Source organism: Triturus cristatus, chromosome 11 (assembly GCF_964204655.1).
Source record: "Triturus cristatus chromosome 11, aTriCri1.1, whole genome shotgun sequence".
NCBI classification, from domain to species: Eukaryota; Metazoa; Chordata; class Amphibia; order Caudata; family Salamandridae; genus Triturus; species Triturus cristatus.
In genome coordinates this window covers 370,788,824-370,816,082 of record NC_140594.1, presented here as the reverse complement: position 1 = coordinate 370,816,082, position 27,259 = coordinate 370,788,824, and the positions used below count along the sequence as shown (strand labels likewise).

General features: G+C 42.5%; 1 protein-coding gene across 7 annotated transcripts in view; it reads right to left on the bottom strand.

Annotated features, from left to right (window-relative positions):
* Positions 1-27,259, bottom strand: part of LOC146784205 (zinc finger MYM-type protein 1-like) — a 282,641-nt gene that overhangs the window by 240,738 nt on the left and 14,644 nt on the right. The window contains exons 2-3 of one of the 7 annotated variants that reach the window (XR_014970611.1): positions 26,239-26,339; positions 965-3,197 (exon numbers count right to left, since the gene is read on the bottom strand). The exons of 5 other annotated variants lie outside the window; for them this stretch is intronic. The gene's annotated coding sequence lies outside the window, so the exon portion shown is untranslated. Of the gene's footprint in view, positions 1-964; positions 3,198-26,238; positions 26,340-27,259 lie in introns of those variants that run through there. One more of the 7 variants, XR_014970608.1, reaches the window with a different exon arrangement.

Genomic DNA, 27,259 nt, shown 5'->3' with positions numbered 1-27,259 from the left:
CCCGGTCCTTTGGCTGAATCGTGGGGACTGCGTCGAGCTGAAGGAGATTTCCTGGATTTTCTTGGGTTTCTTTGATTATAAAAGGACGATCCATCTGAAGGGATTTTGATTATTGCTGTGGGTTGACGGCTTCTTCTGTAGGTGGTCGTCAATGTTCAAAATTTAGGTAAATAGAAACGTTATGTCAATTTATGTTAAAAGATCAAAGATTGGAAATCGCTCAATAGAGAAATTATTTGAACTGTAATCCTGAATATGCCAACACAGAGTAACCTATTTAGATAAACAAAAAAATTGATTAATAAGAAACGAGTTTGTGATTCTTTAATAAGGTATTGAAAGTTAACCGAAAGGTTCCGAAACTTTAAATGTGTTTTAGCTGATTCTAAAGCACCATCAACCAGTCCAACTAATTGGTCCATCGACCAACTGGTGGAGTGCCTTGATGTTAAAGTTAGGATTCTATAGGTACTGATGTATACAATGTATATAATGTCAAGGAATTATTCCCGATAGGTAACAAGGTACCCCACATGTCCAGCGCTTCCTTTCCTCCTGTGTGCAGACTCGAGTGAGACGTGTGAGTGTTGGTGTTAAGGGCCCCACCAATGAATGAATGTGTGAATGTGTTAATGTGGTAACTATTCTGTGACGTAGGGAGGATATGTAAATTTGCCCTTTACCGCTGGAGCATTTGTTTGCATCTGTTCCCATGCAGGCTTATTCTCGAAGTTGCGTGGACCCAACCCTGGTCAGTCCGTGGCGGCAGCTGCGTGGACCCAACCCTGGTCAGTCTGTGGCGGCAGCTCTCACCTAATGCGTTCCACATGCTCCTCCAGCATCGGTTCAATGGGTGTAAAGGCACTCTTTTTAGTGGTGCGTCACTCTGCAGCAGAACCACGCTGCTAGTTATAAACCAAGTATCCTTCAATAAGGAAAAGGAGTCACACTCACGGATGCAGGTGAACAAATTTTAATTTGTGTCGAAAATTCAGTCCACAAAAAAAGAACTCCATTACCGGGGGCCTCCAACCCTGCAGGGCTGCTTCTGCCTTCAGGAATGAAGAATCCTGTTACAGCATGCAATGCAAAAGAAAATTGCAGAAGCCCAACTCCGATTTAAAACCATGCAGTTAATTTATTCATTATGAAAACGGCAGCAAGTTCACTCATTCCATCCTGACGCGTTTCAGCAATTCTGCATTGTTCACAGGTAAGTCCATTTAAATGACGTAAAATGCCAGTGCTTAAATATATATATATGCTCCTAAAATAAATCTAGTCCAAGGCACTCCTCCACAGTGACAAATATGTTTTTATGATAAAAATATATTTGTCACAGTGGAGGAGTGCATTGGATTTATTTCAGGAGCATACATAATTATGGGTTCCACAGCCCATTGATGGCACCAGCCTTCAAGTGGAAGTGATCAGCTTTGTGTGGAGACGAGAGCGATATATATCTATATAGATATTTATATTTTCACACACAAAAAACAAAGGTTAGAAATAAATTATAGTTAGGGGTTATTTTAATACTACACTATTACACAGCACATTTAAACTACACAAACATTAGAAATACAATAGTTACAGCAATTGTTTAAAGTCTTTAAATAAAACATTATTTGTCCAACTTATACTACTGCCCACAGTGTAACATACAATCTCAATAGCAATCATACACTCAAGCAACTATAGCTTGCCCATTAAATATGTATTATTTATTGTATTAAATGAAGCGTTTGAAATACATTAATACATTTGTCATTTATACATACAATATAATATAAGGTTTAAAATATGTTCTTTTACATTTAATATAAATATGGTGAGTTAAAGTTGCTTGAGTGTATGGGTGAAGTTGAGATTTTATGGTACACTGTGGGCCATAGTATAAGTTGGACAATTAATGTTTTAATAAAAAGCTTCAAAAATAACTATAACTATTGCATTCCTAATGCTTGTGTAGGTTAAATGGGCTGTGTAATAGAGTAGTAATATAATGACCCCTAACTATAACTTATTTCTAACCTTCGGTTTTTGGTGAATTTCCTGGATTTTTAGAAGGTTTTTTCACATTTATTCCTATATCATTAACTGCAGTGAAATATATATAAATTTAAATATTCCAAAGAGTGTTTGTAGCTTTTTTTCGTATAATTTGGCTACACTTGGTAGCCTAATGTATTGTGTGTACATATTTGTTCTAAAATATGTTTACGTACTGTTATATTTGTAATTTAAGGTAAGAAGTTGTATTTGTAAGGAGAGGAGGCGCTGTGTAGTATGATTCTGCACTATAGTAGGCGTTTATTATTTTTGCCGTTATCGCAGTACTGTTTCGGAAGTACCACAATACTTCACGATAGTAAGAAAGCTTCTGGTGGGAAACATTTCTTTTTCAACCTGTGGAAAGCTGGATTTTATTTTAGCTCACTGTTGTGCTTTTGACCTGCTCAGAAGTTCCACAGTTCTGCTGCTGCTTTTGCTGTGTTTCAGTCCTATTTTACATCATGGCTCAAGGAGAAGAACCCAGCGATGTTGCTGGTGCGGCAAAGGAGGAGCCCATTACTATAGAGGCGCAAAAACAGGAAAGCAACAAAGAGTCTGTGGTGTGGCGGTTCTTCACTATTCGTGTGGGGAGAAAAAAGTTAACACCCGGCATGTGACTTGTTCATTGTGTAACAAAGTCATACCCTGTGGAACAGGGCAGCAGTATTCCTTGGGGACCACAGGAATGCAAAACACACCTTGGCGCCATGCATTCCACCGGTGTGGCTCTGGCAGAAAGGAGAAAAGTGATGAACTCAAAGAGGGAACATCTGCAGGAGCTGGGGACATTCCAACTGCTGAACAGTTCACTTCGGCCTTGGCCATGCAAGTAGTACCACCACCTGATACTTCTGCACCACCTTCTATTACACCACCTGTCACAGCAGTTGCTGCGAATCTCCTCTGGCAACAGGTCAACATCATTAAGCCTTATGCAGGCACAGCGACATATTGTATATATTGTCAAACAGTCATAGTAGTAGGGGAGAGTGACCTGAACATCCACCGGGAGCTTGTCATAGCTCACCACTGCCCTCCGCAAAACCCCTAGGGTTCTTTTCCTTGTATTTGTTTAGCAAAAGGTTTTCTTGTGCCCTGTTGGGTGCGTGTTTTTTTTTCGTTTTATAGTATGTCCAGTTGACCTATAGTTAGAAGAAAATAAATTGGACAAACAAAAAGAAGAAAAAAAAGTTATTTTTAGAACTATTTTCAATTTCCATATAATAAAGAGCTGGTTATTATCTCAACATTTTCACTTACAGGATCAGGTAGTGACATATGCAAAAGATGAGCAAAGGAGGAGGTAATTGACAGGTAGGTTACAATCAGGAACGTTAAGGATTTTGGGGGCCGTGGACCAAATGTATTTTGGGGGCCCCTGTTCGGTCCAGCTTTGATTTTATGATCCAGTCTCAGCTCTTTCATGCCCTCTTTGGTAAAATTCTAAATGTGTGTACATCGGATATTCAGGGATAGTGATGTGTGTTTTCAGTATGTAACATAGCAGCAGTTCACTGATATTACTGTAAATAATTTCTGACACCATCCCATTCGTGAGGTCCTGTATTGATCTAAAATAAACTTTTTATATGAATGTTTCATGAAACATAAACACATTTTGTCTGCAAAATGTCTGTAATAGACTCTCATACATAAAAAATGAATGATAGAAAAATGCAATTAAGAACAATCTGTTTAAAAACTATTCGAGGTTGTAAGGGCAAAACTCTCTGCAGAACAGAGCTGCCTCTTTCAGGGGGCCCCTGAAAGGCTGGGGCCCTGGGCCAGAGCCCACTTTACCCATGCCTTAAAACGTCTCTGGTTACAATATTTAGGTACAGTTAGTAAAAGAATAGTATTTTTACTTTCTAATTTTGGAATTAAATTTTTTTACTCGAGTGCAGACACGAAATTACAATAAATGTGATCTACATTTGTAACATACATACAAAAGAAATGCAAATCTTTTTATTTAGTGTTGTTCAGATGGTAGTAACAATGAAGTTACTATTATATGCTATCATTTATCTCCAAGCAGTGTGCAAATAAGCATTTTATTTAGCATTGAACACGAGAGAAAAACAGAAATGGAATGGATTGCAAAAAACGTGTTTGAATATTGTGGTTGTTCAACTGAGAGTTGTACTTAAAGTACACAAGGAATTCATAAAAACTAACTAGATTTATTACCTAAAATCTTGTCAATGCTCTTGTAATGTGTTTTGGTTCCTTAATATTGTCAAATTTTACAAAAACAAATTCAATTTCACCAATAGTTTTCTGTTTTACAAACTGTAGGATTATGTCCATTTTGTACATTCAAACTGTGTCGTAAAATGACCTTGGCATTTTGGCAAATAAATAAGTATTTTTCTAATCCGGCAGTTTGTGACACAGATTTCTCGATTCACCTGTTTGTTTTTGTAAGTGTGTTCTCTACACATACTAGCACTTGTACAAAGTTTTTTTGCATGCATAACCATATCATCAGCACAAAGTCCTTTCTTACTTTGCATGGATTAATACCCGTACCGTTTTCCATTTTTGGGAAGTTTCCTTTTTCAAGTGTAGGTTCTTTTCTCAAAGTATTTAGGGTACATTTACATATCTCCAAAGTCTACCTGAACTTCAGTTCTATTACAGCAATCCACCTAATGTAAATAGTGTTTCCATGGGACTAGTAGTATTGGGCTATGTTTGTAGCTTAATGCAAAATATAATCCAATAACACCTTCCTGAGACCTCGGAGAGTGTTGGGAAAATCTCTTCACATCCCTCAGAGGGGACTTACAGGCAATGAAGGCAGAGCTCTTTGCGGACCTCCGGGAGTTTCATCGGGACTTCAAGGAGGTAGGCAACAGAGTGACCACCATGGAGGACCGGGAAACAAGCCGTGAGGAAGAGACAGAGTGGCTTCAGCAGGAGGTCTTTCCCCTCAAGGAACAACATGTAGACCTTCAGTCCCACAATGAAGACCTAGAAAGTCGCTCTTGCCTGAACAATGCTCTCATAAAGGGAGTGTCAAAAAGCCAAAGCGGAGCCCAGCAAGGAGCACAAGAGCTTGCGTTATAACATTGGGTCCATCGGCAAGTCCGTGAAGTAGCAGAGATGTGGGCATTAGCCACCCACACTGGTAAGTGAGGATCCGGTCCCACGGCAGGGAGCCCACGCTGGCCCCCCCCAGAGTCCCCCACCTCCAGCACCCTCCAAGGAGCAGCTGAAGGATGACATCTGCCAGAAAGCCAAGCAGGCTGAGCCCACAAAGCTCAAACAGGGAACACACTTCTGAGCCCCCGCAACTGCCAGAGAAGCGAGGAGATAGCCCACCGGCTGCACAGGGTCCCGATCAGTGGGGTCCCATGCAGTATTCTATGCTGGGCAGGAGGGTCCACACTGTAGAGCACCGTCCTAGGGGTCCAGGGCTGAAAAATGATTGCGCAGTTGGCGGCACTTTGCGGTCCACTACCATCAAGGACCCTTCTACTTCAATAGTCTTCTGCAAACCCCACTGACACCAGATCGGACGCTCTGCGAAGACTGTAGGCATAGAGCTTCGGGCTTATGGTGAAGGGCCTCGAGTTCAGTTCTGACCCACCCCAGGGGACCAGCACTCGATAATGCTAGAGGGAGGGGGGTTCCTGCAGCCGCTGCCCCCTGGGGCTTAGAGCACTTCCTGGGTCACTCACACCTCCCTCGGTCAGGCCCTCCTGGTTCCCGGGGCCTCATGTCTCCACAACGATGCGGCAGCATGAATGGGTGTGATGGCAGGGGGGCGGGACCTGCAAGCCCACTGCTCACCTCCTGCATCGCTCTTGATGCTCCATCTCCAGCTCAGGCCCTCTTGACCCGGAGCTCCCTCTTGCAGCTTCCAGGCCAGGACCTGCCTCATGCAAGCGGGTCGATGAAAGGGAAGGGGGAGCGCCTCAACACCCGCTGCTCCTTGCTGTCTCAGCCTCAAGAAGCCCATCTGCACAGACTCAGCCTCCCATGAGCCGCCTCAGGCCAGTAGAGCGCCCCTCAGCGCAACACATTCCTGTGGCTGCCCACCTTTCAGCTCAAGTGGCTGCACTGCACCCGGGCCAGAACTGCGGGCTCTCTCAGCGCTCCAGGTGTGGCGAGTCTGCTATAGCCCCAAAGGGATCTGCTGGGAGAGGCAGGTAGGGTACCAGTAGTGCCTGTAGGTACGGCGTGACGGAGAGACCAAGATACGCGTCTCACCTGTCTGCTATCTTGGACAAGCCCCCCTTCTCAAATTATATTTTCATATCTCCAAGCTTTACTTGAACTGCATTTCTAGTACAACAATTTGATTTCATTTGATTTGTAAAGCGCGACAATTCCCCTCAGGCGTCTTGGCGCTGCCTGCAATTATAAAAAAGGATCAAAGAGAATCTACAGTGGGAGAGTGAAAAGCCAGGTTTTGAGAAGCTTTCTGAAAGCCAGACAATTGGAGGAGTTCCTCGAAGAATCTGGCATTTGGTTCCAGAGGCGATATGTAGCATGATAAAAACTTCTACCACCCCAAGAAGCTTTGTGAATACAAGAAACCGACAATGTCTTTGAGGAAGCAGAACGTAGAGGGGTATACCATGAAAATATTTTCCTCAAAGATTCGGGGCCTAGGAAATGCACTTCTTTATGAACATTACAAAGTGCTTAAAAGGCTATTCTTTTTTGACTGGTAACCAATGGAGTTCATCTCTAGCTTTGGTCACAGACTCAGACTTTTTGATTTTTTTCAAAACCCTGACAGCAGCATTTTGTAGCCTCTGGATCCTGTTTAGGACACACTGCTAGGCTACAGCCAAGAGTGAATTGCAATAGTCTAGTTTAGATAAAACCAGTGAGGTAACCACAGTTTTATGTAATTCTAATGGTAAAAAAGAAAGGATTCTCCTCAAAATATTACATGTATAAAAACAAGAGGATGTAAGGTGGTTGGTTTGATTTGTGTCGGTAATTATCCCAAGATTCTTGGAATTGGACACTGGGACAGGAAGTGGACCAAGAGCATCTGGCCACCAAAACTGATTGCAGAAGGAGGTATCCCGCCCATAGAGAAGGACTTCAGTCTTTCCTGCATTTAGTTTTAAGCAATGGTTGCCCATCCATTGCAAAACAGCACTCATGCATTTATTAAAACGCGAAGCCACCTCCTCTGAGTTTTGGTCTATGGGAACGATAATTTAAGTGTCATCTGCATAGGATTTTGTGGGAAACCGGAACGATATTATCAGTCCCATGAGAGGGGCCATATATATGTTAAATAAAGTTTGGCTTATCGAAGAGCCCTTTGGGACTACACACAGTAAGGAGAAAGATTTCAACCTGAAATCTCCTGTACTAACAGTTTGCACTCTTCCTTCCAGAAAGGCTCATAGAAGCTTAAAGGCCATACCTTTGAAACTATGTCTAGCAGACGCTGTTTCAGAATTGCGTGCCTTACCGTACCAAAAGCTGCGGATAGGTGCAAAAGGAACCAAAAGACACATTAATGATAAGCGACCAAATTCGGTGTCTTTTGTATTCAAAATAGCAAAAATATTTATTTAATGTACAATTCATAAAAAGATTAAAATGTCAGTATCCATAGAGCTGTTGAAAATCGTCTTTTGGGACAGATCCAACTGAGTTTCATATCATGAACATACAATAAAACATATTGATATAGATACAATCAGACGGCCATGTATTCAAATAGACGTCATATTTTCAGTGGCTGTAAATACAAATTCATTAATAGTGGTCAATAGATAATAACAATGTATCATATCATGTTGTAGAGGGCTTGAAGATGTAATTACTACGCACATTTTGGCGATATGCCTTCATCAGGAAGCCCGGGGGGGGGGGGGCAGCCTGCTATCCTGCCTCCTGGACTCAGGCACGCACTACTATATATGATATACAATTGTTTTTAAAAAAATTGTCTTTTACACAATCACATTTTTTATAATTTCTCAGAGTTTTAATCTTTTTCTCGTAGACTTGTATTACTCACAAGTTTTTTTTAGAGTTCAATCAAATAATTTGTAAAGCGCACTACTTTCCCACAAGGGTTTTAAGGAGCTGAGGGTGGAGAGGGGGGGGGGGGAGTGCTGTTGCTACTGGTCGAACAGCCAGGTCTTGAGTTGTCTCCTGAAGGTTAGAAGGTCTTCGGTTTGTCGTAGGATGAGGGGGAGGGTGTTCCAGGTCTTGGCGGTACTGTGGGAGAAGGATTTGCCTCCGGCTGTGGTTCGACGGATGCGTGGGACGGTAGCCAGTGAGAGACCTGCGGAGCGGAGTTTCCTGTTGGGTGCGTAGAAGGAGAGTCGACTGTTGAGATAGGCTGGACCGGTTTTGTGGAGTGCCTTGTGTGCGTGGATCTGGAGTTTGAAGGAGATTCTTTTGCCGACAGGAAGCCAGTGCAGGTTCCTCAGGTGGGTGGTGATGTGGTCGCGGCACGGGACGTCGAGGATCAGGCGTGCAGAGGCATTCTGGATTCCTTGCAGTCTGTTGATGAGTTTGGTCGGGAGTTCAAAAAAGCATCAATATTCTTGTTGCATACATGAAATCAAAATAACATTTCAATAAACAAACAATTCTTTCAACTGCGTGTTTTATACACTATACAATGTAGATGTCTGATTGATTGTGTAAAAGACGATTTTTTTAAAACAATTGTATATCAGATATAGTAGTGCGTGCCTGAGTCCAGCAGGCAGGTTAGCAGGCTTATCCTCCCTGGAGTTTATGTTTAGGTGTGATTAGGTACACACCATCAGACACAGCACACTGATCGAAATCGTTTTGAATAAAATAAGGATATTATTTGTAAGAATAGGAGTGCCTACACCACCCGTCATTTTTTTTGTATTCATCATGAAGCCGTCACATTGATATCTGTAGAAGGACAGAGAAATGGGGGATAGTCTATATATGTAATATGCCCGTGTACAGATGATTAAGATGTCATTAGATCAATAAAGTTGGATTAAAAACAGTTAGTGTACTTACCACCAGGTAAACCACCACAATAGACTTTTTTTTTTTTAGGTACAAAAAATAATAAATTGTGAATGGAAAGGAGAAGAAAGAGCAAACCATAGGTACTCAGTCCATAGATAGCAAAATATATCCTTTAAAAATGGTGGATATAAGGTAATCATGAAAACCTTTGAGCCAGAGACACAGTATATTGCATAAGTGAGGAATAGATCTAGTAACCTGGAATGAAAAAGATATCTTTACTTAAGAATGGGAGGTATGCATGGTAGCCTGATGCCTTTGACGAGCAAACTGCAGATACAACCTGGACATGGGTGAAAGTGAGCCCGGCATAGTGAAACTGGTGTAGGATGTCAAGAAGCACACAATAAAAAATATTGTGATGAGATAACATAATTAGTAGGTACTTTACTATAATTAGTAGGTACTTTACTGTAAAAAAAAAAAAAAGTGTGCAGAAATACGCTAAGCCTGTGTGCTCTCGCCTTTACTTTGGCTCACTTAAATTTTATGAAGCAACCCTCTGCTCGGTGTATTACCGCAACTCGTGCTCGCTGGATAATGGAGTGATGCCATTGACACTGCTCCCTGTCGGTGACTGTTTGTTCTGTTCTACTGTGTTTTCGCCCATTTTAACTTCTGCCAAAAGTGCGCTTTGTGTGAGATGTTGATCAGGGATATTGTAATTTTAAAACATTGCCGTATTGTTTAAGATATTTTGTATGGAAATTTCTTTACCTGCTGCCTTGCTCGGTTTGCACAACCAGCTTTTATTCTAATTGGCTGGTCCCCATTCCGCCACGGCTTGTGCCGGTTGAAGCGGAGGGACGCGAGGCCACTCCCAGGGCGCTCTGTGGTGATGAGCGACTTCCGGTTACACTTAGGTCAGCACTCTAGTTGCTCGCCCCGCCCACTCCGCCTACTAAACGCGGATCAGGGTGCGGACGCGCGCAGCGGCGCGCTGGCGGCACGCCAAAGGCAAGCCCGTCTGCGCCAGACCGCCGCCAGACGCCCAGACTCTCTGGAGTGAGTTTTAAGTACTAGATTGGAAATATGTTGCGCTACTCCAGTGTGGAGCTTCATCTTTTAAATCCTCTTAATTTCCCTACGTCCAGTGTGCATCCACACCTTCCTGTGTTTTATAAGAAGCCTCATCCCGCAATCTATAGTAGAGAGGCGACCAGTGTCTGCCCTCAGAAAGCAGATACTTCTCGCTCCAACGCCACTAAAACTGCCTTGAACTCTCTGTCGGCCTTATATTTAAACGCTAGGTCTATACCCAAGCACACGATTGAACTTTGGAGTCTTTTAGATGAAGAGAAGCCTGGGATTTGTTTTATTACCGAGACCTGGCTCCACGGCTCTTCATCAGTGAGTGTAGCCACAGCGTTTCCTTCGCAATATCATCTGACACGGCTTGACAGAGAATCGGGAAGAGGCGGCGGTATTGCAGTTACAACGGCGGCCCCTGCTGGGGTACGAGTACTAGAATCACTCTCTTCCATTCAGTTAGAGATTCTAATTTTTACAATAGACATCTTAGGCTCAGAATCATGGAATGGGGCATTGATATATAGACCTCCGGGTCCTAAGACGCATTTTGTCAATCAGCTGCTAGAATTTATTGCACCTCATGTACTAGCAGCAGATAATTTTATCCTACTTGGAGATTTCAATTACCATGCCGAACTGCCACTAGACTCCGACTCGGCCCACCTCATGGGAGCAATGCTCACATTAGGATTAACACAGAAGGTGATTGGACCGACTCACTTAGTAGGTCATACTTTAGATTTAATATTTACAAATTCTCCCAAATTAAATATTAAATCTCCTTGCTCTGCATTATGGACGGACCATTCCATTCTTTAATTTAGTATGCCTATAACTACACACAGTAAAGCCAGTTTTAAGAAAAGCTTTTGGATACGGCCATGGCGTAAACTCTCAACTGATACTTTATCACATTTTGAGCCTTTATTACTAGGTGAAAAGGTTGATGCGGTAGACTCCGCTGTCAGTAATCTAGAATCCTCCATTGTGAAGGTCCTCGATAAAGTCCTTCGTCTCACAAGGGTTCAAGTAAAAAGCAGTGCTTCACCATGGTTCACTGTTACATTAAAAACCGATAAACATAGCCGGGCCGCTGAACGCCAGTGGAGGAAATCTAAAACCGACGAACACCGCAGAAATTATAAATACCTTCATTCAACCTATATGAATAATATCAAATCTGGAAAAAAAGGCCTACCTAACCCAGTGCATTAATAATGCAGCACATTCAAGTAAAGAATTGTATAAAATATTGCAGGAATTCACCACTCCCCAGGTCGAACAATCTTTTTTTGCGCCTACACAAGAGTGGGTTGACTCCATCTCTCTGTTTTTTGATAATCAAATCAAAACAATATACGCCTCATTCCCTTCTCAGGCTGAGGATTATGGCTGTCATAATACTAATGTGAGTGAATTCATTCCCTCGTTAGAATTAAATAAGGCCCCCTTAATAACAGAGTTCGAACCCATAGCAAAAACTGAAGTTATCGAAAGTCTAGGAAGGATTAAGTCTGGCTCTCCAGCCGATCCCTTCCCCCCCCGCTCTTGTGCTAAAATTTTACCACTATTTGTGGATGTTTTAACCACTATCTTTAACCTGTCATTTATCCAAGTCACGGTCCCCCGGAGATGGAAATTAGCACAGGTTAGGCCTATCCTTAAAAAACCTCTAGCCGACCCTAGCGTGCCCGCTAATTATCGCCCTATTTCTTTGCTTCCCTATTTTGGGGAGGTATTGGGAGTTCTAAGTCAACAAACGTTTCACGGCCCATCTTGAGACCCATAGGCTCCTCGATCCCTCCCAATCTGGCTTCCGAGAGGCTCATAGCACGGAGCACGGAGACCGCAGTTATTGAAGTAGTGGATAATATCAGGCTAGCTTTGGACCGCCAAGAATCTGCAATCTTGGTCCTTTTGGATCTATCTGCAGCATTCAACACCATCTCCCACAGTATTCTCAAACATCGTCTGTGGGAGGTTGGTGTCAGAGGGAAGGCCTTGGACTGGTTCGAGAGTTATCTGGCAGATCGCTTCACTGCGGCTTCCGTGGACGGGATCGTCTCCTGTACATATCCAGTAACAGTTGGGGTTCCACAGGGCTCTATTCTTAGCCCTGTGCTATTCAATGTTTATCTAACACCTCTAGCTGATATCAGGTCTTATGGTTTTGATCCACTATCTTATGCCGATGATACTCAGCTGTTAGTTACTTGTGACCCTGACCAAGTTGACGTTCAAGCCCGTTTTAAGAGCTGTTTGATTCGGATCAATGACTGGATGAACCTAAATATGCTGAATGGTGGTAAGACAGAGGTGATTCTATTTGGGAAAGCTGAACAGCTCTGGACATGTGCCTGGTGGCCATCAGAGCTGGGCACTTGTCCTTCGCCCAAGCTAGCAGTCCTTAATCTGGGCATTACAATTGACAACTCTTTGCTTTGGACGTGTTTCGGGATTATGCGCATGCTACGCAAGATCTTTAAATGGTTATCCATGGAAGCAAGGAAACCTTTGGTCCAGGGTCTTATTATCAGCCTTTTGGATTATGGTAATGCCCTGTTCACTGCACTTAATCAGGATTTGCTTTCCAAGCTCCAAATCCTCCAGAACACGGCCACCAGACTTGTTCTCAATCTTCCCTCTCGCACCCCCTCTGCCCCCACCCTAAAACCTTGCATTGGCTTTCGGTTTGCCAAAGAGGGCGTTTTAAAAATTTAAGTCTCACTTATAAGATAATGTATGGAACTGGTCCACTATATCTGGCGAAAAAGCTTCGATGGTATGTCCCAGGACGTTCTTTGCGGTCCAGCTCTAGATTTTCTCTTGTTCAACCACGTATTCGGACAGCCCGCAACGGAGGCCGATCTTTTTCATACTTAGCCCCTTTGCTTTGGAATAAACTTCCATTGGATCTGCTCTCTATAACGGACCATCCACTCTTTCGTAGAAAGCTGAAGACTTGGCTTTTCTCCCAATAAACTTAGATACAAGAGCATTTTCAGTCACTTTCCGTCTTCTTTGTCTTGGTTGCTAGTGCCCTGAGACCTTTGGTGAATTGTGCGCTTTACAAAAACATTTGACATTGACATGCCGGGAGAAGGAAGCTTGCAGCCGATGGAATGGTTCCTGAAATGAAATGGAATACAGTGTAAGCCCGAGGGATAAAGGAATCTAAAAGGTGTATGGAATCGGCGCATTGCGTAATGGAATGCTCCACTTAACTTATTCCTACAGGTCTCCCTGGAGCTGAGAGGAACACGATAGACAATCCAAAAATAGAGTAATGCGAGGTTCTGGTTAGGGAGAAGCTAAGGACTGCTTAATTCAAGGTGGACCAAGTAAATTAACGTCAAAAGTAAGACTAGTTCTAATGAAGGGATGAGGGCACTTACTTACTTGTTGCTAAATTGGAAACGGGAACTGTTAAGGGGCTGAGGACCTTGGTATGCCACCGACCTGGGTGTCATAAAAAGATGTGAAGCTGCATGGTAAATAATATACATACAAATATCATTTCTGCCTACATGTGTGGGAAGCTGGCACCATTATCTCCCCTAGCAGGCTCACTGGCAAACGGGATGAGGCCGTCGTGATCCCTGCAGGAGGTACAACAGATTTTCTTTTTTTGTCTTAATTTCTCATAAATTTACCTAATATAAATAGTGTTTGCATACGACTAGTAGTATTGGGCTACGTTTGTAACCTAATGCAAAATATAATCGAACACCAATGTGTTTTACAGCTCCATTGTGCTCGTTAGGTATCATACTATTAGTTTATTTTATCATGTGATTTGAGTTAGTCTTTTCACATGTGTTTTCAACAAATCACCAACTACATAACATAAATGTTGACTTTACCTTCTAATCCTGTACTCTAGTTTACATGGAGCCAGTTGCCAGTGTGTGAGGGAGGACTGCTACTCCCAGCAGTCCTGCGGCAGTACACCCCCAGCCAGCCTGACGTTTTCCTGCACCTAGAGGCCCAGAAAAGGAGCCAGGGATTCTCGCAGCACGTGAAACAGTTGCCAGTGTGTGCGGGAGGACTACTACTCCCAGCAGTCCTGCGGCAGTACGCCGCCAGCCAGCCTGACGTTTTCCCGCGCATGGAGGCACAGAAAAGGAGCCAGGGAGTCCCGCAGCGCGGGAGCCAGTTGCCAGTGTGTGGGGGAGGACTACTACTCCCAGTAGTCCTGTGGCAGTACGCCCCCAGCCAGCCTGATGTTTTCCCACGCCTGGAGGCGCAGAAAAGGAGTCGGTTATTCCCGCAGCACGTGACGCGCACGGGCATGCCCAGGCAAAGCCCAGGCCAAGGGCGGGCCGGTCTGCGCCCGTCAGTGGCCGGAAGAGGCCCAGCCGGGCCATACCTCCTGAGTTTTCTTGTTGAGACCACTAGAAAACAACATCTTCAACTAAAAATAGGTGAGCGTTGAGCTGACTAATTCGTAATGTCTAAGTTGAGACCCGAAGGAGGCCTCCATGACTAGAGAGAGTGGTGGGAATAAGCTCTAATGAAATCGACCTCACAGAGCGGCGTCTGTCCCTTGACTATGGGTTGCCTTCTCACCTGTTGTAGACTGAAACTGCTATGGAGTGGGGAAGCTTCCGCCAATACTAGATTGGCTGCCACAAACAAGGATGGCTTGACACTGCTAGGTTCCCTACATACTCCACACATTTCACCACGTAAATACAGGCACACTATTATGCCTGAGAGTCTTGTTACTCAGCACACTACACCTAGGCAAGAAAATGCACGCACGACCACACCTTTATTAGCAACAACTGTGCAAAATGTAGTAGTTAAAAGGAAAAGGGCAGCTAATAAACAGGCAGGAAATAAGAGGAAACAACCGCCTAGAGCAGCAGCTAGCAGAAACCATTTGCTAACGTGGGTCCAACCTGTTCAACAGGAGAAAATCACAAATACTATACAACCCCCATAACAACCTGCCCCGCTACAACCAGACTTATAATCGGGCAACAAAACAGTAATTAATAATAATGCTGTTGTAACTCCCCCCAAGAGGGCCCTTCCTTATGTGGCATCTTATGTGACAAAATCAGCAATATTTTGGAGATTAAATTAAAACCTCTGCTGGAGAGACTGACAGTTCTTGAGACGAGACTTGGTCCCACAGTCTATTCTGACAAACCACTTAATGCTGATAAAAGCACAGAGTACCACCCTGGGGACGCGCCTCATGGTTTATCTCAATCCAGAGGTACAGTAGAACACATATCGTCCAATATAGCTCAGTCTGACACTACCCCTTGTAACCATCAGGGATCCATTTGACTGAATCAACCTCATAGTCAAACCCCAGAAGGTGGACGAAGGCCACTAATTAGCAGTCATCAAGAGAAAGACACTATCAATAACTTCAACTGGTCTTCCTGTAGGAATAATGGTGCTAACTCCACAAATACACCAATACTGCAAGCACCCATGTATTCTACAGACATTCTGGATCTCCCGCCAGCAGCATGTCCTTATGTGGTGGTTCTGGCAGGAGTGTCTGCACTATGGGCAAACCAAAAAGAATCCTGGGAGGATCTAAGAAACAAAAGTGCTGATTGGTTAATTAAAAACAGAGGCCTTAGTTCCCTTAATATTAATAACTTATCAATGGTTCGGAGGGTGGGTTGGGTAGGGCGATCCGAAAAAAGTATTGTGAGGGACTGCATTGTGATTAATCTGCGCAGACAAACTCTTGCTCATAATTTGTTATCCTATCAGGAAGACACCTGGGCCCACACTACCAACATTTGCTGCCTCCCACTTGGCTTTTCCTATAAGCCTACGATGGTAACGCCGACTCTCCAACTTACCCCTCTTATACCATTAGAAAACAGATTTGCCATACTAGAGGGTCTGGATGGGTTAGACTGACTTGAATCTTCCACAGATCGAGCTGTTTTAACTATCCCTGTGCCTGCTTTAGACCCCCCTCTTCCGATTATGCCAGGGCCTTGTATAACTGAAAGTCTTGAAAAGAACACCTTAAAAATTCAGCGTTGGAACATAGTAGGATTGCACTTTAAGTTGTTATGCCCTGAATCGATTTTATTCATCTCCCAGTATGACATCCTAATGTTCCAAGAAACTTGGTCTATGAAAGAATCACATATTAATGGCTTTCACAATTTTACGTCTCCATCAAGCTCTGGTCGTGCTATCAGGGGCCTGGGGTCAATATCAAAGCAGGAGGAAGTGCCAAGATCGTTAAAACAGATAATGTCGACATTCTAACGATAAGACCTGAAAGAGGAGGCACACTATATCTAAATCAACTGTTATAATAATGATTTTACTAACGTGCCAAACATTAACTTATCGTCATTATCCGATCACATCTCCTTTCTTCAAGATAATATTTTAGACAGTGGGCAACCAGCGGGAATATGTATAGGAGGCGATTTTAACACAAGACTTCATTCGGCTTTCACACTTAACTTCCACATTAGAAACCCGCACTCCGATTTTACAAAGGATACTGCCACTGATAGGAATCTTGATGGTAGGGGATGCGAGCTGATTTCCCTGCTGGCCGCCCACGATCTAGTTAATATTATGGATTTCGCCTGCACTGATATTGATATCCCCCCTACTTTTACAGGACGAGGTCATAGTTCTACTATTGATTATATTTTTATATCTTCTTTTCTTATAGATTACATATCACATGATAATGTGATTCCCTCTAGTTTCAGCGAACATAAACCTTTTGAAGCATATTTAATGATGGCCCCTAGGCCAGAGTACAATAAGGTGATTGGGGGCGCAACATCTTTATCCTTCTACAGATGGTCTAAGACTAAATGGAGATCTGTAGCACCTGAGGGCTTATTCCAAAAGGTATTAGAGGGAAATTACCCTTTAGTACAGGCATACCTCACTGAGACTGATACTATCAACGCTGCAGTAGTTTCCTTTGTAGATATCTGTAACATAATAAAACAAGCATTGGCATAGCCAATAGGTCTCGCCTTTGGGACCTTATAAGTGTTTAGCCATGCAACACTTGATGTTGTTGCACCAAGGATATTGTGCTGGATAACTAAACACTTATAAGGTCCCAAAGGCGAGACCTATTGGCTATGCCAATGCTTATTTGTTGTTGTTGCTGCCACAAGAGATTTTACAAGCTCTGTGTAGGCAAAAGCTAAAAATAACACTTTGTGTAAAGCAACTTGTGAACAATTTATTTGCAGTGGCTATTAACTACACTATGTGTGACTTGGAGCAATCACTTTAAAGGATGGGCGGTGGATGCAAAATACATGTTACATCGCAGTCACTGTAAAATGCTACTAATGAGTGCAAGCGCCCTACAAAAAGCAATAAGGTAACCATGCCAAAAGATCGTTCCTGAGCATCATCAGCTATCAGAAACAGTGTCATTTTCTGATGGATGAGATACTGCAACAACTGACGAGGTGATACCTGACAAGTAAACATCTAGTAATGACCTCTTCCTCACCCAACCCCAAAACGTTTATGAGCCTCTGTGAAGCGCACTTAAACATTGGATCGCTAACATATGGTTCTGAGTATTAAGCCTGCACTTCGAAACCCGAAGTACCTGTTGTGAGCAGAGGTTCCCGAACCTTGAAACAGGTTTACCAGGAACTCCATAAAAATGGTCAAGAGTTGAAATCACAGAGAATCATACCCATCCAGCACCAGTAATTACAGTCACCCATACGTGGCTCATGGGGAGGAAGCCATATACTTCAAAGTATATGGCGAAATGTTCCAAACTCCTTCATCAAAGTCCTTCATCAAGGTGGAGATAAGAGAAATTCACAAGTCTGTGCTCACGACCGACTCAGTTACATCACAAAATGATTGTTTGACACAGGAAACACCAGCCATGGATTCTGAAAACGGAGGGTGTGCATGTATTAAATATCGAGAACTTTAGCACCAGGAGACTGGGGATGTAAGACTTAACGATGCAAGCACTTCTAACCAATACGGCCAACAAAATGATTATAAGCACGCAGAGAGCGCTGCATTAATAAGGTACTTGATGGGAAGGGTGCGTTCTGGAATAGAAGGGGAGGTTTGGACAGCTCAATTTATTGTAGCAATTTTGTGTGCCACCCATGTTGTTACCCGTCTGCACAGATCTAGATACAGTTACGTCCAAGTACTTGCTCCATCTATGTGACATTTACATTACAGCACGCCATGTTGCCTTTTAAAGAATTTGCAAAAAACAATATTGTCGCCTTTTTACGAAAAAGGTCTGCGCAAACCACAAGTACAAGCATCAACTGTGACAGACTGCTTTACCGTCTCACTTTCATGCCACTATTCAAGATGACAGAGCTATGGGCTTTAAAGTGCAGTAACATACAGATCCGAGTACCGAAATATAAGTTGATCACAGCTTAAAATGCAGTAGCATGCCTACAACAGTACCAAAATACAACACTGTAGTTCAATACGACCTATTCGGTTTTAAAAACAAGTCCTATAATAACATAGGATGTGGTCCGTCGGCTACACTGCCGACTTTGGTGCTGGAAAGCAGGGTTCGAGCCACGGGGTCGCGTCCACATCCTGTGATTCTGGGCAAATCACTTAATCTCCCTGTGTCTGAATATGTAATGTAAATATGGTGCTCATGTACAGCGCTCCAATACCTTTGCAAAAAAAAAAAAAGCATTGGCCGCGCGGCTCACTGAGAACATCAAAGCGGCCGAAAGGGGAGAAAGGAGGGGTGAGTGCAAGCCGAGGTGACAAGAAGGGCTGGGCGAGAAAGGAGGGGAGAATGCCAGCAGCAGAAGAGTCTGATTAAAGCTGACGAAAAGGGAGTGGGAGAAGGGAGGAGGAAGTGCGAGCAGCAGCTGTGCACGTGCACGCCATCGTGCACTCAAGCTTCAGGCCTGCAAAATCATATGGGTAGCACTTTGAAAACCCGTATACTAAATGCTTTCCGAGCAGCGCATGCGCGCTGGGTCAGCGAGACCTAAAAAGAGCTTATGGCCCCAAATCAAGAATATACTAGTAGACCACGGTGGTTCAATCAGGATTGTTCACGCAACCATTTGCGACGTACCCTTAAGATCATACCTAAGAACCCCATAGCTTTAGCTGAAACCCACAAACAATGCAAGCAGGCACTACAAATAAGAAAAGCTGAATTGATGACACAACAATGGGAATCACTTATTCTAGCTGCAACCGGAGGAATAGTCATCTTTCTTGGGCTTCAGTCAAAAAGATGAAACAACCCAATTGTACAGATCTAAAGATTGGTTGTTATATCTCTCGCCAAGAGTGGGAGAGCCATTATTCCAAAATTTACGGCCAGGCTAACTTAACTATAGATACCCTGCCGGAATATGATTTTAGTTTAATTCAGTTGTCCCTGGAGGAGGTAGAGGAGGCATTACAACAGAGTGGCGAGGGCAAAGCACCAGGCCTTGACGGAGTGCCTATAGGCCTTTTTAAATACAACCCGACATTCTGGGCTCCATTATTACTGAATGTCTTCAATAGCCTCGCCACTCCTCCCATTTCTGAATCATGGTCGACATCGATCATAGTTCCTATTTTTTTTTAAAAGGGGACCGTTCTCAGCCCAGTTCTTATAGACCCATCTCTCCAATAGACACTACTCTAAAAATATTGGGCAGAGTTTTATACAAACGTATAAACGACTGGGCACAAGAAAAAGCAATATTGCATCCTAGCCAGTATGGCTTTAGACCTAAGGTGGGTACCATAGAGCAGTGCCTAAATCTCAAATTAATTATAGGAAAGTATACACTAGCGAGAAGTTGGCATCATTAGACTTGCAAACAAATTTTAATAAATCTTTTATTAGGTCCTGTGTCCCTAAGAAATATAACACACCTTCTCTGAAGGCAGGTGAACATAGATTATTAAGCACAAGCACTTTTACCTACTTAGGTATGACTTTTAATGATAGTGGCTCTTGGTAAACCCATATAGTTAATAGTGGGAACAAAAGGTCTAGAGCCGTAGGCTCACTATTCAGCCTGCCACGGCCTAAGAAAGGGAATGTTTTAATTCCCTTACTGCAGATTTATAGATCACAGTGCCTACCCTCTGCGACTTATGGGGCTGAGGTTTGGGGTACTGAGAGTTGCCTCTCAGTACAATCAGAGAATAGATTCTGCTGAAAGATGCCGAGAGCCTCGATCTCTAGCTTTAGCTCTAGTTTTATCTGCCACAATTAGCTAGGTCTCCCCTTTGTTGAAGATTCCATCAGCGCCCTCCTGCTGCTTTTCTGGTATGCCATTTGGTAACATACAGAGGGAGCATTCACAAAAAGAATCATAAAAGATTGCCTCGCATGCGATAATGGTAGGAAAATCCCCTGGATAAACTACATCGAATCTTGCTATCGCATGATTGGTCTCAACCAACTATTTGAAAACCCTGAGGGCCCTTGTTCTATCACAAAGAAACAGCTGCAGGCATGTTGGTACCAACATGTGCAGGAGGAGAGAATAAAGAGGGAGTCAGCAAAACCAAGAATATTGAGCTATCTAAGAAGGAATCGGGGACGGATTGGCCCACCTCAAAGTCACTTGATTGGTCATACGAATCATTGGGAGCGCATTTTACTCTTCTGCTTTAGGGAAGGCACTATAAAATACTCACTGAACTTACCATTAGGCTTTCAACCTAACTTAGACTCAAATCCCTGCCCCTGTGATGGGAAATCCGGCCAATCGATGCTGCACCTTTTATTTTTCTGTAGTTTCTATTTTATATACACCAAAATGATCCTGCTCCCTGTGATCACGAAGCGACACATTAGTAATTTCAGAGAATCTAATGATGTACTACTCCGATTGGATGATGAGGTTATTATTGATTGTGTCACCTTGTTTCTGAAAGTCCCAGTGTTAGCACGTAAGTCAATGTCTGCATTAGAATTTTAGCTTGTCTATGAGTCTATATCTGTATTTTAAACACTGCTGCTCCATACGAACTTATTACATTTATCTTCTTTTTTTATGTTGACGGCGGATCAGTTTCTAGAGTGTATAATGCATATTGTGTGTTATTTTACATTTTTTATCATGTACTTTTATGGTTTAAAATGCTTTAACCGAATAAAGCTGATTGATAGTTTACATGATCATATGACCTTAAAAATCACTGATATAGTTGTAGGTACACTATAATATCCTTAACAAATACAGTCTAGTCTATTTGTTATATAATGTGCTTCTTTAGTACTATTTGTGCTATGTTACTAGTCCAGTCTTACATATAACCAATCACACTGTTTCTTTCATAATGGTAATATGCTAATTAGTATCTAATTGGGCAGTGTTCTAGCTCACTTTCCTAGATTCTCTTGGTGCTTGTTACCATCCACATTTTAGAATTATTCATCGATATTGGTCACCTCACTAATTTTTAAATTGAAATATAGAGATGAAAGATAATTTTACATCTTTAATGACTATTTCCTCACACTAATTTTGTGTTTTCAAATATTTGCTAAAGGATAAAATGGAAATATTTGTTAGAAATCATGGGAAAGTAAGAGAAAACGTGCAGACATGTAAACAAAACGGTGTCTGCCTTCCTAAGAGATCACTGGATGTCTTCCATACCTCAGATGGCAATAATGTGTTCATTAATAACATCCGCCAATTGCTGCTCAAGCATATGTAAATCCAAGTTACTCACTTCTAATCAAAGGCTATTTTAGAGCCAACCTAACAGTAAGATGGGTAAATATAAAAATATTATAAATGGGTTCTTTAAAAAACATATACTTTTACGATACCACATTACTCTCTAGAGATTTACACAATACTCCATATTTTTATTTTTAAAAAACATAGGCATTTGCACAAATTATTCTCTTCATATCAGTACTATACTAAACTACTAATAATAAAAAGTACAATACAGAACTTATTTTTAAACTCATTCTTAAGGTGTATCACAAAACACAAGCCAACTACTCTATAAAACAACATGGCTGCCTTCAAGTTTTGGAAAAGAACACATTAGGCAATCAGATAATCCCTTGTCATCGCTATGTTCTGTGGTAGTACCACGCTACTACCACAGCGACAGATATCACAAAAAAAATTATAATTTAACATTTACTTACTCTATTTACCTGCACTACCCCTCAGAATAATCTGTGCCCTCTACTATGTAATAATGCCAAATATAAGAAAAATCCAGCTGACTGTTTTTGAGATAAGTTAAATACAAAAGTCTATGAAAAATGCATTGGATTTCAAACTCATTTTGGGGCCTTTCATTTTTCTTTGCACCTCCTTGTCCAAATGTGGTGAAACTTTCAGTCCTCTCAAAATGAACCAGGGGCAGCAGGTCTGCAATGTTTCACGCACATTCGTCAAATGGGTGAAAAGCTTTCAATGGACAAATTTTAAAAATCCCTCTAGTCACCCTTTCTATAAACGCTCTTCCTATAGAAACTAGGTCCTAAATATAACTACCCACTGACTACCGCCACGCTGACATGTAAAAATAAAAAATAAAAAATAAATAAAAAAAAGGATATATATGCATATTGAAGAAGGCAGTCGGCGAAACGCGTCTTTGTGTGTTTTCCCAATAAATTTGGGTTGAATGATCTCACACGAGTGCTTGTACTTTGTGTACGAAGAAGCAGGCATATCTATATATAAAAACATAGAAGTTCAATGAAAAAACCATAGGTTTCAGGCACATTATAGTTAGAAATTAGCATTTAAAAAACCATAGAAATTAACTGAAAAAACCATAGGTTTCAGGAACTTTATAGTTAGTTGGACATTTCACTCGTACAAAACCATAGAAATTCCGGCTTTATAGTTAGTTCAGCTAACTATAACTCGCGCCCTCACAATGCACTGCTGATGAAGTCACATATTACATCATTCATGACATGGCCAGTGACATCACTGATGACATCTCAAATGACCACTGATGACATCAATGATGACATCATCCACGTGAAAATATGATGCACCTCCTCACACCTGAATATAACCTTTGATACACCCACTCTAAAATACAGACTACCATTTTCGAAAAAATGGTCACATTAATACCAGTTACTAAATATGCACTGACTGATTCCTAGGTCTACACACACACATCCACTCATTCACCCATACAGTCACTCATACATGTAGTCACTCATCAATACAGCACTCATATGCACTCATACACCTATACAGACACTCACACACTGCCACATATCCAGAGTTACTCACACACTTAGTCAGTCATGCAAAGAATCAATCATACTTCCATTTACTCACCTATACAGTTATACAGACACAACCTCACTTATTCATACAGATACTAAAACATAATTGCTCTCTTATAGAATTACTGATACAAATACAAACTCATCCATGCAGCCACTCTACCAATTAATGACTCTCACATATAGTTATTTATATACACCATCACTCACATATAATGCCTTTTACATATGTAGTTACTTGCACATGTACCACTGAGACATCAATTCACTCACCAACACACCCATACACACTCACCCACCCATACAGCTGTTTCCACATGCACTCTTGAACCCATACACCCAGTGAATCAACCACTCACACATCTATGCACAGGCACACACCTCCCACCCACCCACACACACTCTCAGGCAGCCATACAAATACTCAGGCAAACAATCAATAACCCATATAGGCACTCATGCAGCTACTCGCCAACCCATGCAGCAGCTTACACAACAGACAGACTGATACAGACTTTCACACAGTGTAGTCACTAACCCATGCATTCAGAAAGACACATTTAATCACTCACTTATACAGTCAGTCACGTACCTACTAAATCCTCCATACAGACACGTATACACCCACTCATTCCTCAATACAGCTTGGCATATATATAAAACAAAATTAAACTTTACAGAAACACACAGTCACTGGATGATCTCATGGAACGTCTGCATTTTTTTTAGAACTCATGGTCATTTACCATACATACCTTTACAACAACATTTGTTGTAAAGGGATGCGTGGTAAATGGCCATTCGTTCTAAAAAATGCACAGTAATAACTTCGCAATGTACAACGCATGCGTGGTAATGCATGCGTTGTAATGGTATCACGAAGTAAAAAAGTCGTTGTAACGGCTGTTTACCGATCGAAGCTGGCCTCTGTTATTCAGTGAGTCGTTTATTTGATAAATTAGGAGGAAGGAATGTGTTTTTTCCCCAAAAAGTGCATTCCCGGCTGTTGTATTGTGAAAGTGTCCGCGTGGCCTACTTTCACTTCCGGTGAGAGAGTGGAAGAGTTTGTTTGGATCTAAAGGGGTTGTGCTGTTGGACAGGGCCGGCGCGACACGTCATCAGAAAACACAGCTAATGGAAAGCGGTGTTCCCCGAAGTGTGGAGCAGTGCCATCAGAGGTCAATGAGTGCGTCCCACCACAGTATGACCGTACCGCGTGAGCCATGTGCCGCCTCCAGTGTACGGAAGGCAGAAGCGGCATCCATCGCAGGTCCTCTTGAAGACCGTTGTAGCACTAATTCTACATTTTGGAACTAGGGCATTTTAACCTTGTTGTTCCTGCCAGATACAAAGAGAAGATCCTGTGTTATTCAGTGCCCCGTTACCTTTTCTGTGGGTAATGGTGCTTATAACTTCACTGCCCCGCCGGTGCACACGCCGGTGCACACGATTGGGCTCCCCACCTCGTGTGCCATCTGCAGGGCCTCTGCCTTCGGATCACTGGTTTCGGTTTCTGGAGTGGCAATATACACAGTTGCTCCCAAAGGACTAGCCTGAACACTTAAGTGAATATCCCCTGCGCCAGCATTCTGCGGAAATTCTTTCCTAGCTCTCCCACGTCGACGATGTCATAATAGCACGGCACCGCTCGCGACACCGTATGACATCATAGGAGCCATAAGAGGACCTTGTCGGCGTGCTGACATCAGTTCCACCCATTATTTACGTGCCACCGAGGTAAACAGGTGGACCAACACATTTTCACATGTATACATAGTATACTAAATATATATAGAGCATTCTGGGACTTCTTATCAGCTGCCCCTGAGGGAGAGGTCATAACCTTGAAACGCGTCGGGCAAGTGAATTTTAAAGAATTGGGACGAAGTTGTTGGTTGCCGATTGTTAATAAACCATCAAGGTTTTCAACGGTTGTCGAGTGCGTTCCAGAAAAGCTAAAGGCCATTGTTTGAAAAAAAGAAAAAAAAATAATAATAAATATATATATATATATATATATATATATATATATATATATATATATATATGAACCACAGCTTCTCGGAAGAGAAATTCCACTCGCACTCACGGGTTCAGATTGCATTAATTTATTTCGGCAACAAAGTCCATAACCAGCTCAAAGTTTGAGCTGGTTATGGACTTTGTTGCCGAAATAAATTAATGCAATCTGAACCCGTGAGTGCGAGTGGAATTTCTCTTCCGAGAAGCTGTGGTTCAAATTAAAACGGCTGGGCTCTGCCGTATCCACTGTTCGCACCGTCGTTAGAGTGCCATTGCCTTACACGGAGCCAAACGAGGGAGTATATATATATATATATATATATATATATATATATATATATATATATACACACACACATACACACACACACACACACACACCTGCAAAACCAATAAAAGCATAAAGAAATAGCAACAGATCAAGCATTTCTCACTTTTAAGACATAAGCATGATTAAGACAGATTAAAAACATCCATGTCAAACAGTAAAAGCATCTTTTTGGTAGAAACAGGTGGACAACGGGGAGAAGGGTGGGACAGTGAGGAATCCACAGGCAGATACTGTATCCACCTTAAAAAGCGTTACCGAAGGTAAGTAACTTGCTCTTCTGATAGATACTTCTGCCTGTTGATTCTTCACCTTTTGAATAGAATCCTCAAGCCGTACCTCACCCGGGGGAGGGTGTCCACCTGACTAGACCAAAAAATCTTGCAAAACAGATCGAGCAAAATTGCTATCCCTCCTAACCTCCGAATCCAATAATAATCGAATCATATTTAGTCGAAATTATATTGAAAATAATACTTTAAAAATACTTTTATTAATAAATTTAGACAAACACTTAAAGGAAAACTTTTATTTATAATTTAGAGATATTTCATACTTTACAAATTACGCCGAAGTCGCGACCCCAGCACGACTTTTCAAAATGGCTACCGGAATGCTCACAGCCATCGTGTAGGGTGCACGAAGGGTGTGCGAATTCTGTATAATATAAAAAATAAAAAAAATAATGAATATAGTTTTCCTAACTAAAAATGATTCACAATTTGTTTATATATATCACATTTTTAAAGAAGAGGATTAGACTTACAAATTTTCATTTAAAAAACCTTTGAAATTCACTGGAAAAGCCATAGGCTTCAGGCACGTTATAATTAGAAATGAGCATTTAAAAACCACGACGATCACAACGACATGAACCGCCCCTCAGAGACGACATGAAGTAGGAACCACGAGGAGAGAGGAACCATGAGGAGTGAGCGGTAAGGGGGATTGGACATGGTGTGGTGGTTACTTTTCTAGGGTTTAGGGTAGTGCAGTGGCGTTTGGGTAGTTTAGGGGGGTCGTGCTGAGGGTAGTGTTTTAGGGTTTAGGGTAGTGCAGTGGTGTTTGGGTAGTGCAGGGGTCATGCTGGGGTAGTGTTTTAGGGTTTAGGGTAGTGTAGCAGTGTTTGTGTTGTGTAGGGGGTCGTGTTTTAGGGTTGTGCAGTGGTCTTTGGGTAGTGTAGGGGGTCGTGTTTTAGGGCAGTGCAGTTGTGTTCGGGTAGTGTAGGGGGTCCTGCTGGGGGAGTGTTTTAGGGTTTAGGGCAGTGGTGTTCGGGTAGTGTAGGGGGTCATGCGGGGGAGAGTTGTAGGGTTTAGGGCAGTGCAGGGGGTGGTGCTGGGGGGTGTTTTAGGGTTTAGGGCAGTGCAGTAGTGTTCGGGCAGTGTAGGGGTGGTGTTTTAGGGTTTAGGGCAGTGCACTGGTGTTCGGGCAGTGTAGGGGATGGTGTTTCAGGGTTTAGGGCAGTGCAGTGGTGCTCGGGCAGTGTAGGGGGTGGTGCAGGGGGTGGTGTTTCAGGGATTAGGGCAGTGCAGTGGTGCTCAGGCAGTGTAGGGGGTGGTGTCTCAGGGTTTAGGGCA